Raw genomic sequence first — 14,587 nt, forward strand, 5'->3', positions numbered from 1 at the left:
GCCCGAACTGCCCAGGCCTCTCCACTTCCTCTCCCATCTTCAGGTCTGTGCAGAGTGCGTTCTCCTGGTGCACTGCCTCACTCCTCCTCCTGCTCAGCGTTTAGGACCCATCAGGACAGAGAGTTTTGTTTCTTTTGTCTCTGATTCATTTGCAGCATCTGGGGAGCCTGCTTTTCTTAATTTAGTTGTCTTATGTTCTGACGAGGCATTAATTTTTATATGGTTTTTTTTGACTCTATATTGTATGATATGTGTATTTTATCTTTTTTTTCTTTTTTCATTTATTTTATTGCATTTTAGGTTTTGGGGTACATGTGAAGAACATGCAAGATTGTTGCATAGGTACACACGTGGCAGTGTGATTTGCTGCCTTCCTCCCCATCACCTACATCTGGCATCTCTCCCCTTGCTATCTCTCCCTATCTCCCCACCCCCCACCGTCCCTCCCCTATTTCCCCCCAACTGACCCCAGTGTGTAGTGCTCCCCTCCCTCTGTCCATGTGTTCTCATTGTTCAACACCCGCCTATGAGTGAGAACATGCGGTATTTGATTTTCTGCTCTTCTGTCAGTTTGCTGAGAATGATGGTTTCCAGGTTCATCCATGTCCCTACAGAAGACACGAACTCATCATTTTTGATGGCTGCATAATATTCCATGGTGTATATGTGCCATATTTTCCCTGTCCAGTCTATCATCGATGGGCATTTGGGTTGGTTCCAGGTCTTTGCTATTGTAAACAGTGCTGCAAAGAACATTCATGTGCATGTGTCCTTATAATAGAACAATTTATAATTCTTTGGATGTATACCCAGTAATGGGATTGCTGGGTCAAATGGAATTTCTATGTCTAGGTCCTTGAGGAATCGCCACACTGTCTTCCACAATGGTTGAATTTTTATATGTTTTTAAAAACTTTGTATTTAGAACCAGAAAAAGGCATGCGTTAGAATCTTGCTTAACTTGGTCAATCATCACATTGTCTATCATATGCTACTCAATTTCTGTTAAATGAATGATATAGTTTTAATATTAATATATGTTTTATATCACTTAAAAAGTTTTAACTATTAAATAGAATAACGTCTATGAAAATGTATAACACAGGCCAGGTGCCGTGGTTCGCACCGGTAATCCCAGCACTTTAGGAGGCTGAGACAGGCAGATCATAAGGTCAGGAGATGGAGACCAGCCTGGGCAACATGGTGAAACCCTGTCTCTCCTAAAAATACAAAAATGCGCCAGGCGTGGTGGTGCGCACCTATAATCCCAACTACTCGAGAGGCTGAGGCAGGAGAATTGTTTGAACCTGGAAGGTGGAGGTCGCAGAGAGATCCAAGATCGTGCCACTGCACACTAGCCTGGGTGACAAGAGTGAGACTTGGGCTCAAAAAAAAAAAAAAAAAAAAAAAAAGAAAAGGAAATGTGTAACACAAAGTCAACATAGGATAAGTGCTTGTTTCTTCAACTGTTTTTGTTAGAAATTAATTTTTCATTTATTCACAGAATTTTGAATAGATTTTATCCAAAATTTATCCACAAAGGATACATTTTTCATTGATCCTTTCCAGTTTCTGATACAGATCTAAATACTACAGACACTTTCTTTAATAAGGTAGACCAGGTAGATGGCCAATTTAGAATAGAAAGAAATTGAGATTATTAATTTTAACATCTTGTTGAAGTTTATATTAGTAAAACATAACACGTTTTCCTGTTTAGAGCTCATGCAAGATTCTCTGCCACTGTAGTCAAAAGTGTACTGTGGACATCAGAACCTACACATTCTTGCCACTTGTGGAGAGAACTGTGTATACAACACTAGTTTAGGGTCTATCTTTGAACAAACATAACTGAAAGAAGCAAAATTGAAGGGTTTATTTAATTTTAGCATTTGGCATTAAAACCTTGCCATTTCCAGCGAGACCGCAGACCGCATTGTTGACTCAGGTTGGCATAGGTCAGTGATGACTGTGGAAGTTATCAGGTGAAGTCAGCTGTGCACTGAGACGTCCTGATGAGAAGCCAGGCGCCTGGGAAATCGCCATGGGGCCTGCAAACGGGTCACGCCTGCAGAGAATCTTGGATTCACGATCTGTCACTTTCTATAAACACACATCTCAAACCCTGCGAACCCACGAGGACTGCATCAAAATTATGTTAAGCAGGGAACGCATTTAATGCTTGTTGATATGATATCTAAAAATAGCAAGAAGCCAGTTCAAAAACTACTACGCACCCCGCTCTCCCCACCAGTGTTCTGACCTCATTCACAGAATATTTTCCCTATTAGATTCCTGTCACTTCACATAAGACCAGAACATTCACAGGGATGGGACCATAAACTAAAAACACTGAATTTCCTTGGTCTGTGCAGCCAGCCTCTCCCGCCTGGGGGGCAACCAGCAGCCTAAGGGAGGGTCCTAGGGGTGCTTTTCCAGGTGGGCTCAGCACATCCCAGTGCCTTACTCTTCCTTCTAGGGTCTGAGGGCTCACAGGAGGCTGAGCCCATCTGCTCGCTAAACACAGTGGTTTTAGAGCATGGGTAGTGAGGCATCAGATCCAGACTACTTTGGAAAACAGCCAGAATTGCGATGATTTTCCGCAGGGAGACACACAAGGCCATGTACTGAGAGAGCCAGTCAAACTCGGGTGCCCAGGACAGTGCTGACCGAAGGTGAACAGGGCCACAGCGTTACCATCCCAGCACGTTCTGAGCCTGAGCATGTTCCGAGCACGTTCTGAGCCTGTGTTCATGAGCACATTTTGAGCCTGAGCATGTTCCAAGCACGTTCTGAGCCTGGGTTCACAAGCACGTTCTGAGCCTGAGCAAGTTTCAAGCATGTTCTGAGCCTGTGAGGGTTCCTGGACATAGAGGGTGAGCAGGCCACATCGCAAGCTGACAGAAGCTGGCACCCACCCCCAGCCTCCCACCCTGCCCTCTGATTCCGGGGCGGGGCTGAGGGTCTCCTCCGATGACCCTCACACCTCACACTGGCCCAGGGGGAGGGGCTGAGAAAGAGGAGGCGCTCTCCAGACACAATCTCAAGTAAACTCTCTCCAGGAGCAGGCCTGGGCCACTGTGTCAGGCACCAGCTTGGCAAATTGGTCAGACAGTTTCACAAGAGACAGCACTAAAAATCCACCCAACGGGGCCTTTGAGCCAGTGAAGGCAAGTGTTCCACTGAGTCTGGTGACCCCCAGACCTGCTCCAGGGGCCTCGCGTGCTGTGTTAACAGACAGCTGCGGGAGCTCCCAGCTGCCATCGGCAGAGACAAAGGCAGACATGGGCCTGCAGGCTCCCACTCCGTGGGGCCAGGGAGACCCCAGCAGCTTCTCCAAGCACGGCAGAACGGGCACAGGAGAAATCCCCTCCCAGCACCACATCCGGGTCCCATGGGCTGGGCCAGTTTCTCTAGAGGGTCAATGACACACCTGCTATTTACAAAGGCTCAGACTGAGTTAATTAAGGAAAGAAATGGAGAAACCTCATAGACAGCAGAGCCTGTTAAAAGCCAGTAAGAATCACTTTTACAACTTTTCAGATTATTATTGAAATGAAGGTATCAAGAAAATATCAAAGAAAATCTTTGGTCCCCTAAGAAAACATGCTTCGTTTCTCAAGGGTCCAAAGACCTCATTTGAAAAGTAAGTTTTCATGAAACCTTGTCAACTCTGAATGTCTCACATCACAAAAACCCTTCCAGCTCCAATGACTACATTTGCTCAAAGGAATCTTCCAAAAGCACGTGTGTGCCCCGGGGGCAGGTGGATGCCATGCTGTGCCAGGTACCAGGCAGGCAACGGAGGCCAGGTCACGGTCTCACCTCACAGATGAATCCGGATTGGGCAGGGCCTGTGAAGCTCTGTGGTGGGGCTGCCCCCAGCATCCTGACCTCCTTTACCATGTACTGGAGCAGAAATCAGCCAGTGACCAGATTTCAGCTTGTCTTTGAGAGGTCTTAATTTTGCTTCATTCTAGAGAGAGATTTTTGTTGAGCAGATTTGCAGATTGGCAGGTTTTGGCTTTTCCTGATTCTGCTGCGCCGTACGTGGCTCCCACGATGTCCAGGGACCCTGCCGTTCTGGCTTCTGGGGGTGCAATGTGCCCCCTCCCCGACTGCTCTCATGATTTTCTCTTTATAACTGGACTCAGGCAGTTTTATTTATTATGATGTAGCTTTGTATACATTGTTTTTCCCTGAGCTTAGATATAATTAATCCATATGCATTTGTGGGTTTTCTTTTTAATCCTGTTTGTAAATCCTTGCTGCTTATTTTTTGCATGTTTTCTTCCCTGCCCCCTACTTCCTCCTTGGGGGACTCATCTCATACACCAGAGGGGGGCCTGTGCTTCTCTCAGAGTGCACTGGAGCCCTGTTCACTGTCTTTCATTCTTCATTTTTTTCAGTATTTTCCTCTCTGTGTTTTATTTGGACTGGTTTAGTTTGCCATGTCTTTAAATTTCACTAAGCTTTCCTTCTGCAGCATCTAATCATGTGTACATCACATACAGGAGCTTTTTAACCTCAGCCATTTCAGTTTTCATGTCTTCAAGTTTGATTTGGGTTTTGAAAAATGCAGTCTATGTCCCTTCTTGACACATCCATGCTATTCCCAACTTCCTGAACAAATAGGTTCACGGCTGCTTCTGCTGCTCTGATCCAGTCCTTCTACTGCAGATGGTGTTTCTGCATCTGTTGCTGTTCAATGACGTCACTGTCATTTTACGTTGTATTTTTCTGTTTCTTTGTGTATTCCTGAAAACATTAGACACCAAATTATACATTTCACTTTGGTTGTGTCTTGGATTATTTTTAAATTCCTGTAAATTTATTTCCGCTTTGTGCTGAGACACAGATACGTGGACACACTGTTTTTCTGATGCTGAATTACATGGTCTGTAAAGTGGGAGCAGAAGAGCTTATTTTGTCAGACCTAATTTCATGTAAAGGAAAGTACACAAGAGTAGCCTGCTAAGTGCTACTTATGATGAGCAGGGTAGAATCTATATAAAGCATCAGAAGCCATGATTTCACCTTTATCATTAAAACATTTCATTTCTTGAAGATCTCAGTTCTCACTCCTTACACCAGTATTCTGCACTAAGAATTCATTGAACTCCGTTAAACTTCAATTTCCCTGTATTTTTTCTTACTGAAATCAAAACTATACAAAAAGCTAATTGATTTTTTCAACTTTGCTCAGACATCAGTTACTGATAAAAATGAATAGTGAGAGTTGACCTATTATACTAATAATTAATAGGATATTTCAGTCCAATAGACACAGAACTGAAAAATGCAATTATTATGATTTTATAAGTTGCAATCTTTAATTGTAGGTTATTATAATATTTGTCAAAGTGACCATATTTGTGTGCAATTTACTTGTTAGTTTTTGTCATTGATTAGCCTTAAGATTTTTAAGAGGAAAAAATGATTTAATTAAAAATGGTTTCCATCTACCTTAAAAAATGAGAGCAGGTTTTCTCTCTGTAGAGCTGCTTCCTGGGAAGGGCCTCCTTTGGATGCCCGAGTCAAGCAGTGTGTTCACACGAGCATCTGGTTTTCATCTTGGTGAAACATACGTCCTGCAGAGGCTTCTCCCAAGTGTGCGGCAAAGAGGGGTGTGGGCAATACTGAGGGGCCTTCTCCATGTCGGCGGCTGGAATGAAGGGCCTCGTGGCTTCTCCGTGAGCCTCAGTGCATCTGAGTCTTCCAGCATAATATGTTGTTCGCAGCAATATTTTATTAATAAGAAAATGGCATGTAGTAATGAAATGTGTGCCATGGGGAGGTTGGGCGACGCAGGTGTGAACAACAGGGGAAGATTGGGTGACCAGGGCATGTCCGGCATGGGGGAGGGTCGGGGTCGTTGGCTGATCCAGGTATGAACAACATGGAGCCATGAGTACCAAGCTGCTAGTCCTGACTGGGATGAGCTGCAGGGTTAAACACACACCAGGTTTAAAGACAACAGAGATATCTAACTAAGGCACTTATTATTAGTTATAAGTTTTAACAGTAACACTTTTGAATGCTAAATTAAAAATGTTATTAAAAGTAATCCACCTGGTTCTTTAGTGGGTTTCAGTGTTCTAAATAAACGCTCCCTGGCGCGTTGGGTCCCATGCACAGGAAGCTTGGTAGCCAGTGCACAAACACACTTTGAACATTTTATTTATTCTTTAAGTTTTATTTAGTTTTTTAGAAAATTTCAGTACATTTTGGTGTACAGTGTTTTTGGTTATGGGGATGAATTATTGAGCAGTGACATCTGAGACTTTACTGCACAGGTCACCCACGGGGTGTACGCCATACTCAGGGTGTAGTTCTTGGTCCTTGCCCCCCACCCCCACCTTCTGCATCTCCATGGAGGTCATTTTCAGTAACGAGCAACTGTGATCCGAGAGGCAGTCCTCTCTGTAGCTTCTTATTTACCTACAGCTTCAAAGACCAAAATATTAATTTCCAGGCCTGACGTTGGTGCTACCGCAAACAAAAACAAAGAAACAGCTACTGCAGAAGCACCTCAAGCACAGCCTTTTGGACAACAATTATTGAAGGAAAATTGTCTTTAACCGCAGGAAGGAGGAAAACAAGGTCACCCTGAATGTCCCCTGGGTCGAGAGCCACGATAATGAGCAGCTCTGTCAAGGCTGGGAAATCTTTGGATCCATTTGTCTCTGTTCCTGCAGCAGGAGAAAGTGAGGTGCCAGGCCAGGATGTCTTACCTTCCTCAGCTCCTCGTCTGTCTTCCTGCTCTCTCCGGGTGAACCCACACAGCCAGAGCTGCTCTGAAATTTGCTGGTTTTCAGTGAAGACCCTTGCTCTGCTGAAGCCAGCACAGCTGAGGACAGCATTGCCTGGCCATGACCCATTCCCAGTCATTTCCATGTGACCACAGTCTTCATCCACATCACCTCAGGGGAGGCATGTCCTAGCACCTCTCCATGTTAAAGTCAGAGCAACGGCCAAAGAGGGATTAGTTGTTTACCCACAGTCACCGTGGCCAGGACCCTCCAAAGAGGTCAGCTGAGGGGGAAGATGGAATGTCACGAGAGGAAACATGTATGTGTGTGAGAGGACACATATGTATGTGCATTACTGTGCATGTGTATATGTGCAGCAGTGTGTGTGCATTTCGTGTGCATACGTTTGAGTGTGCATTGTGTGTGCATTGTTTGTATGAGTGTGCTGTGTGTGCATGTATGTTTGTATGAGTGTACATTGTGTGTGCATTGTTTGAATGAGTGTGCTTTGTATGTGTATTATGTGTTTATATGAGTGTGCTTTGTATGTACATGTATGTATTTGTATGAGTGTGCATGCATATCTGTATAAGCAGAAGTGTACATGTGCACTAGTGTGAGTGTGCATGGGTTTGTGTGGACGTGCCTATGCATTAGTGTGTGTGCACGTATATATATGAGCCTATGCATTAGTGTGTGTGTGTGCATGTATGAGTCTGTGCATTAGTGTGTGTGTGTGTGTATATATATGAGCATATATATATATATATGCGCATTACTGTGTGTGTGCATGTATATATAAGCCTATGCATTAGTGTGTGTGTGTATATGGGCCTGTGCGTTAGTGTGTGTGCGTGTATATAAGCCTATGCATTAGTGTGTGTGCTTCTGTATATATGAGCCTATGTGTTAGTGTGTGTGTGCAAATATATGAGCATATGCATTAGTGTGTGTATCTGTATATATGAGCATATGCATTAGTGTGTGTGTGCATGTATATATGAGCATATGCAATAGTGTGTGTATGCACGTGTGTTGTACGTGTGCACTGGCCATCACTCTGAAGGGTCTAGTTTCAAGTCCATTTAACACCTCCTTATTTAACACCAGTCAGGATGGAGACTCTGCAATGGAAAATGCAGCTGATGAAGATGAGTTTGTTATTTTAGCAAGTTCAGCTCTGAGCTGCACCTGCCACCTGCTTCATGCCACACTCTGCTGTTCGTGCTTAGACTGAACAATCTGTTTGCTAAACAAGCAATGGACAGTGGCTCAGGATACATGGCAACATGAGAAGACCGTGAATCCCGTGGGAAAGGCAGGGTAGAATGGGGGAGCCAGGGAGCATCTGTGGATGGGTAAGTTGCTATTTGAAATAGGTTGGTCCTAGTAGGACTCCTGGGAAGGTGGTGTTTTAGTGGTTTTGGAAGTGGTGGTGCATTCAGCTGCAGAGACGCCTGGGAGAAGGGTACACCAGAAGGAGAGGGAGAGAGAGAGCAGCTTGTGTGAAGCCTGCAGACAACGCCTTAGTAATCCGGCCTGCTTTAGGAATAGCCAGGGAAGCAGCGTGGCCAGGAGTGGGAAGAAGAAGACGGGGTGTCTTTTAGGGATCAATAGGATATGAGGCAGAAGAGCGTGATGTTTTTAATGAGGCAGCCAAGGGCTCTGATGCCAATTCACAGGCAGAAGCATGCATCAAATTTAAATTAAGAGCACCCACATAAATAGCAATTGTTCCCATGAAAAAATTTGATTTGAAACAAACCTCTGCAGATGGATAGGATTTCAGGAGGTGATGGACTGCGACTTTCAGGTTAGGAACAGTATGGGGAGACAGCGAACCGTGTACATTTATACGTTTCTGTCTTTCTATTTCTAAGGTTCTCTTCTCAATATTTAAGGCTGCAGAAGAATAAATACAAACTCTTGGTCCAGGAAAATTGTGTTCAGATTGTAAGAATCAAGTCCCCAGGTGTCTGGCCTCAGCAGGTTGTTCCTGAGCCAAAGCCACAGACCCATTTGCGTCCCGCAACTGTCTGGGCAATGGCACTTTTCCTTGATACTCCGGGATCCGTTCCAGGGTCACACACGGCACGTAGCTTTGGACCTGGGTCCCCTCAGACTCACCTTGTCTTCCTGCACACAGAGTGTCAGACAGAACAGGGTTTTCTCATGGAGGTGTCCTCAGCGCCAGAGCCAAAAGCACCTGCTGTTTGAGAGGCCGTGGCAGGGGTGTGTGGTGCTCTCTTGGTGCAGCCACAGATGCCCAGGCCACGGCGAGGCTGGCATGCCCAGGCCATTGTGAGGCTGGCACACCCAGGTTGGGCTGGGGCCTGCCAGGGCTCCCCACTCGAAGTCACTGCTCTCCTCTGAAGGTGATGGCGTCTGGAGGAGGACCCCCAGGACTCTGCCAGTATCCGGTTTCTCTTCTGACCTCCACCTCCAGCCGACACACTGAAGACATCTCAGCCTGGGTCCTGCTGTTCTGCATGGCCCCCAGAACCTGGGAGCATGAAATTCTTCAGAAAAAGGATCTTTGCAGGTAGAATCCAGTGGAGGATTTTGAGATGACTGTGTCCTGGACTATGTGCCCTAAATCCACCGACAGGTGTTAAAACATCAGGGGGGTTTGACTCCGAGACACACAGAGAGGAGAAGCCATGTGGAGACGGCAGACGTGGAGTGAGGCAGCCACAAGGCCAGGGGCGTAAGGGCCATGGAAGGTGGATGAGGAGGGAAGGGTCCTCCCCTGTAGCCTCCAGAGGCAGCGCGGCCTGAGACACGTGACCTCTGGGACTGTGGAGACACATTTCTGCTGCCAGGAGCCTCCCAGTGTGAGGTCCTTCCTTTCAGCAGCCCCTGCGCTCTGAGACCATCCCTGTCTCTGCCGGAATGCTCCTGACATTTTGCCTGCAATGGACATTCTGGCGCTGTCTTCCTCCTCTCACGCTAGGGAATCGCACGGTGACGGGGAGTGCTAAGCGCGCCCTCACTTCCTCTTCCTGTAAAGCCACCAGTCCCATACCCCAACAGCCCGTTAGTCCACGAGTCTATGGATAAAGGAATCCGTTCATGAGCCCCCAGGATGCAATCGCCTCTTAAAGTCCCCCCTCAATGCTGCTGTGCTGGGGATGAAGTTTCTACAGGAGCTTTGGAGTGGACAGACATTCAGACCACGGCCACGCTGCAGTGAAAATCTAAAACCAGCAAACGATCCGTCTGCATTAGTTTTCTATGGCTGCTGTGACAAATTACTACAAACTGTGATCTGTAGTGACAGAAATCTATCTTCGTTCTGCTCAGTAGGTTGGAAGCCTGATGCAGTGTCCAGGGGCTGTGAAGGCTGCGTTACCTTCTGGGCTCTGGGCAGAAGCTGCTTTCCTGGGGTTTCCGACTTCCGGAGGCACTCACCACTCTGGACCCAGGGCTCCTGCCTCTGCCTCCAGCTCCAGCAGCCCCCACTGCCCTGCGCTCTCTGTGTGGCCAGGGTCCTGTGGCTGCACTGGTGGTCTCCCACGCATCAAGCCAGTTGAGAAGCAACCTCTACTCCCTCCCCCCACAGCCTCAGCTCCTCTGCACAAACCCACACACATTCACAGCTGCCAAGGATCAGGAGAAGTGCATCTGTGGGGTGGAAATGATCTGCCTGTCCCAGCTGTCTTTGGGGGTTATTTTAAGGGTAGAAACAATAAATCATAAATAATATAAATCTACGTACTGACTTCGCTGTTTCTGTTCTGTCCGCATCACTCTGGGTTTTCTGGGTAAACAGAGGCACTGCAAACATGACAGGAGTCACCGGGTTTTAGTGGAGGAATCTGGGTTCTGAGGGCATGGGGAGAAGTGGGTGAGGGGGTGGTGGAGGCTCTGAGCTTCGCTCTCAAGGCTCACCCACGTGGGAGCTCTGGGAGTTTCTGAGAAACCCAGCCACCGGCCTCAGGGCACGAGGGGGACCAAAGGTCCTGGTAGCCCAGCTGGTCACGCCCTCCCTCCACATCCCTGTGAGCCCCTCTCCCAGATCAAAGGCAGCAGAGAGAGAGTCCTGGGATAGCCGCTCCTGGTGCCTCCTGTGCGGTGATTCCAGTCCATGGCCAAACCCAGAGCCCTCAGAAAACCCCTAATCACAGCCTGTGGTGACCCCTTTGTGAGAGACATCATAGGTGACATACTCTCACCATTGCAGGGCAAGCTCCCTGGGCCCAGCCAGGGTGGTCTAGGCTCCGCAACTCCACTAAATCCCAGCAGGGTCATCTGACCTGGGTCCCCCAGACCCCCAGAGCACCCCTGCCTGTAAATGCTTTCTGCCCAAGCGAAGTGAATCCTCTCGGCCTCTGCGTTGGGCCCAAAACTGCTTTTCTTAAGGACCTGGGGCTGTCCCCCAAATTCCCATAGTGAACCCCAAATATCAGAGACAGGTCTCAAGGGTGCTTTGCCAAGGTTAAGGTCAGGCCGGTGACAGCCGCAGGGTGTCCTGAGAACAGGTGCCCAAGGCAGCTGGGGCACATCTTGGTTTTAACGTTTTAGGGACACATGAGACCTCAATCAATATGTGTAAGGTGAACACTGGTTCTGTCTGGACGACTTGACTCGGGGAGGGGAAATTCCACAAGGAGTTTCCTTGTGGACAGATCGTGAGAGGTATGCAGGGTTTTAAAAATCTTTGTAGCTATCTTATTTAGAAATAAAATAAAATGGGAGGCAGTTTGCCTGGCGCAGTGTCCAGCTTGGCTTACCTTTAGTGAGTGGCTTTGGGGTACTGAAATGTATTTTCCATTCACACCATCATGAAGAGCCCAGCTCTGCCCATCTCTGTGGGGCGTGGGGCCTGACCTGGAGCCACAGTTGGCAAGGGGAGTGGCTTCAGCTCGCCGACTCCCCAACACCTTGCACCGTCTGGGGGCTCCCCGGGCTCAGGAATGCCCACCTGTGGCCGGGAGCTGGGCTCAGCCACATCCTTGCAACTTCTGGATACCACCATCGAGCCACACCAAGCCCTGACGGTGGCTCCGTATTTCCCGCCAAGGGCCATGCTGTTAACTCTTGGGAGTAAATGTGCATCACTGGTATGCGGCTAAAACTGGATGGGGAGATGCCAGTCACGTGAATTGAATTATTTTGAAGAAATATTATATAATTAAAGATGGACTATTCACATTTAAATCTTCCTCAGAGAAATCATTATCAGACTTCTACAGTTGAATAATTAAAGCTGAAGATTAATACTGGAATGATGGATTTGTACTCAGACATAAAATCATGTATCCATCACAGGTTCAAATACCCAAAAAGAACATGCTTAAGAGATATTTTATAGTTGACAGATTTATATATTTTGCAAATTGAATGGCTGAAGAAATTTTTATGCAAATATAAATTGCACAATTGAAGGAGTTAATTTCTAGGGAATGTCAGGGACTTTCTGAGGAAACTACTTCAGATACCTTCCAAGCCTGTGATTCTGTAATGTGAAAAAATGGCCGCGGATGAAAACTCCGCGGCTTTGATGACAGGCAATTTTATGTCTGTGCTGTCTTTCACAAAGGCGGTCCTTTTCTCTTTAAATTTCTTTAGATTCTTTATGTTTCTTTACTCTTTATAGAGTAAGCAGAATTGTATACCAAATCCAATAACAGATATATTTTTTAAAAATGCCTTCAACTTAGGTTTTATAGCAGTTTGAGGAAAAAAATAATTTCACTTTAAAACTGAACAAACAGAAAAAAGAAAATTAAGCCTCTTGTTTCCCTGCCTGAAAGTACAGATCAGATTGTTCTGTTTATCTGTCCAAGCTCCCCACAGAGTTCAGTTAATGAGTGTTTTAAGCATACACGTGTAAAATAGGGCATCACTTTTGTGAAGGGCAGGCTTTTGCCTCCCTGGTAGTTTCCCTGCTGTGTTCGGTGAAGAGCGCCCTGCTCACCTCAGTGGGCCTGAGTCAATGCAAAGCCCTGCCCTGGCTTCCTTTGGACAGGAAAGAGAAAACCACTGCCTTTGCTAAGGACAACAGAGACATAAAGTTGCCTGTCATTAAATCCACTGTTTCTCCATCAACGGCTATTATTTTCACACTGTGTGATCACAGGCTTGGAAGGTATCCGAAGAAGCCTCCTCAGAAGGTTCCTGACTTTCCATAGAAATGAACTTCAATTTAACAAGCCTTGCCCCCGCATATTGTCATTATAAAAAGGTATTTACATGCGAGGCATATTCACATGCAAATTTAACAACCCAATCACACTCTTTTCTTGCAGATGAAGGAAGGCCATGTTTGCCACCTGGGCTTCCCTCTCCTTTAAGAATCGCTTCCCTGTCTGCTACATCCTCCCTCACGGTCACTTTCTGGAATCATTCTGGGACAAGTTGTCTCTATGGACAGAAAACTCCATTTTGAAATCACATCAAGTGTGTTCAGTTTTCCATCCAACTACACCTAAATCTGGGAGCACTTTCTGCTTATTTGGATGTTGATAAAACTCCTTTTTAGCTATGCCATAGCACACAAATTCAAAACGCTTTCAAATGTTTAATACTCTTGTATTGCCTTTTTGATTTTTTTGGTTAGGTTCATGACTCCTGACAAATGTAAAATAAAAAGGCAATGGGTACAACTGAAGGACAGTTTTGGGTTTTTTGTGAGAAATGAAGGGTCTGAGTTACCTGACATCTCCCTTTGATGCTCTGCCTCAGTACTTGCAATAAATACAGACGCACCTATGGGAAACTGCCAGGCTCTCCCATCCTGAAGATGTGTTCCCAAAGAGAGGAAGCCCCATACCCTCTCAGCTTGCACCCCAGCTTGGCCCACAAACCTTACAGATGACCATAAAAAGCACATGCACGGGCCAGGCGTGGTGGCTCACGCCTGTAATCCCAGCACTTTGGGAGGCCGAGGCGGGTGGATCACAAGGTCAAGAGATCGAGACCATCCTGGTCAACATGGTGAAACCCCATCTCTGCTAAGAATACAAAAAGTTAGCTGGGCATAGTGGCGCGTGCCTGTAATCCCAGCTACTCAGGAGGTTAAAGCAAGAGAATTGCCTGAATCCAGGAGGCGGAGGTTGCGGTGAGCTGAGATTGCGCCATTGCACTCCAGCCTGGGTAACAAGAGCGAAACTCCTTCTCAAACAAACAAACAAAAAGCACATGCACATGCACACACACATCCAGACATGCACATATGCACTACACCCCTGCACTCACAGGTATACACATGCATGCACACACATGCACAGACACACGCAAGCACTCCCCCACACACGCAAGCACTCCCCCGTACACACACGCACACACATGCACATATGCACTACACCCCTGCACACATGCACACAGTCATATACACAATGCACACACATATAGAGACATGCACACAAGCACACACAGGTATATACACATAGGCACACATATGTACAGACAGGCACACATAGCACTTCCACACACACAGGTACACACATGTACACACATATACACATTACTCCATCCTTGCACGTGCAGGTATATACACACAGGCACACATATGTACAGACATGCACCCACACGCACGCACGACACCCCTGCACACCTGCACACACAGGTATATACACCTGGGGAGGAGTGGGGGGACAGACTGCCCAGCAGGGGTGTGTGGGCTCCTGGGGTGAGCTGGGGAGTTGGACCCAGGCGGTTTGAGCTCAGGATCTGAGCTCAGGATCTGACCCCGCAGGACTGAAAGCAACCTGGACCCTGCATTCTCTGACCCTAAAGACAGAAGTGCTTCCACCATGAGATCAGTGAGGGGTAAAAATAAAAGTCCTCCAGTGCCCAGCTGATCTGAGCTCAAGCCTGGCTCCTCCCACCTC

At 46.8% G+C, this 14,587-nt stretch overlaps 1 long non-coding RNA gene across 1 annotated transcript; it reads right to left on the minus strand.

The window, feature by feature from the left end:
* Positions 1-8,477: 8,477 nt before the first annotated feature.
* Positions 8,478-13,585, minus strand: LOC116562102. Its single transcript, XR_004273768.1, has 2 exons — positions 10,471-13,585; positions 8,478-9,949 (listed from the first exon to the last, which is right to left on the minus strand). It is a non-coding gene; the product is annotated as an uncharacterized LOC116562102 (long non-coding RNA).
* Between the last annotated feature and the right edge of the window lie 1,002 nt (positions 13,586-14,587).

Source organism: Sapajus apella, unplaced genomic scaffold, assembly GCF_009761245.1.
Source record: "Sapajus apella isolate SASKATOON/1434 unplaced genomic scaffold, GSC_monkey_1.0 scaffold31, whole genome shotgun sequence".
Classification (NCBI taxonomy): domain Eukaryota; kingdom Metazoa; phylum Chordata; class Mammalia; order Primates; family Cebidae; genus Sapajus; species Sapajus apella.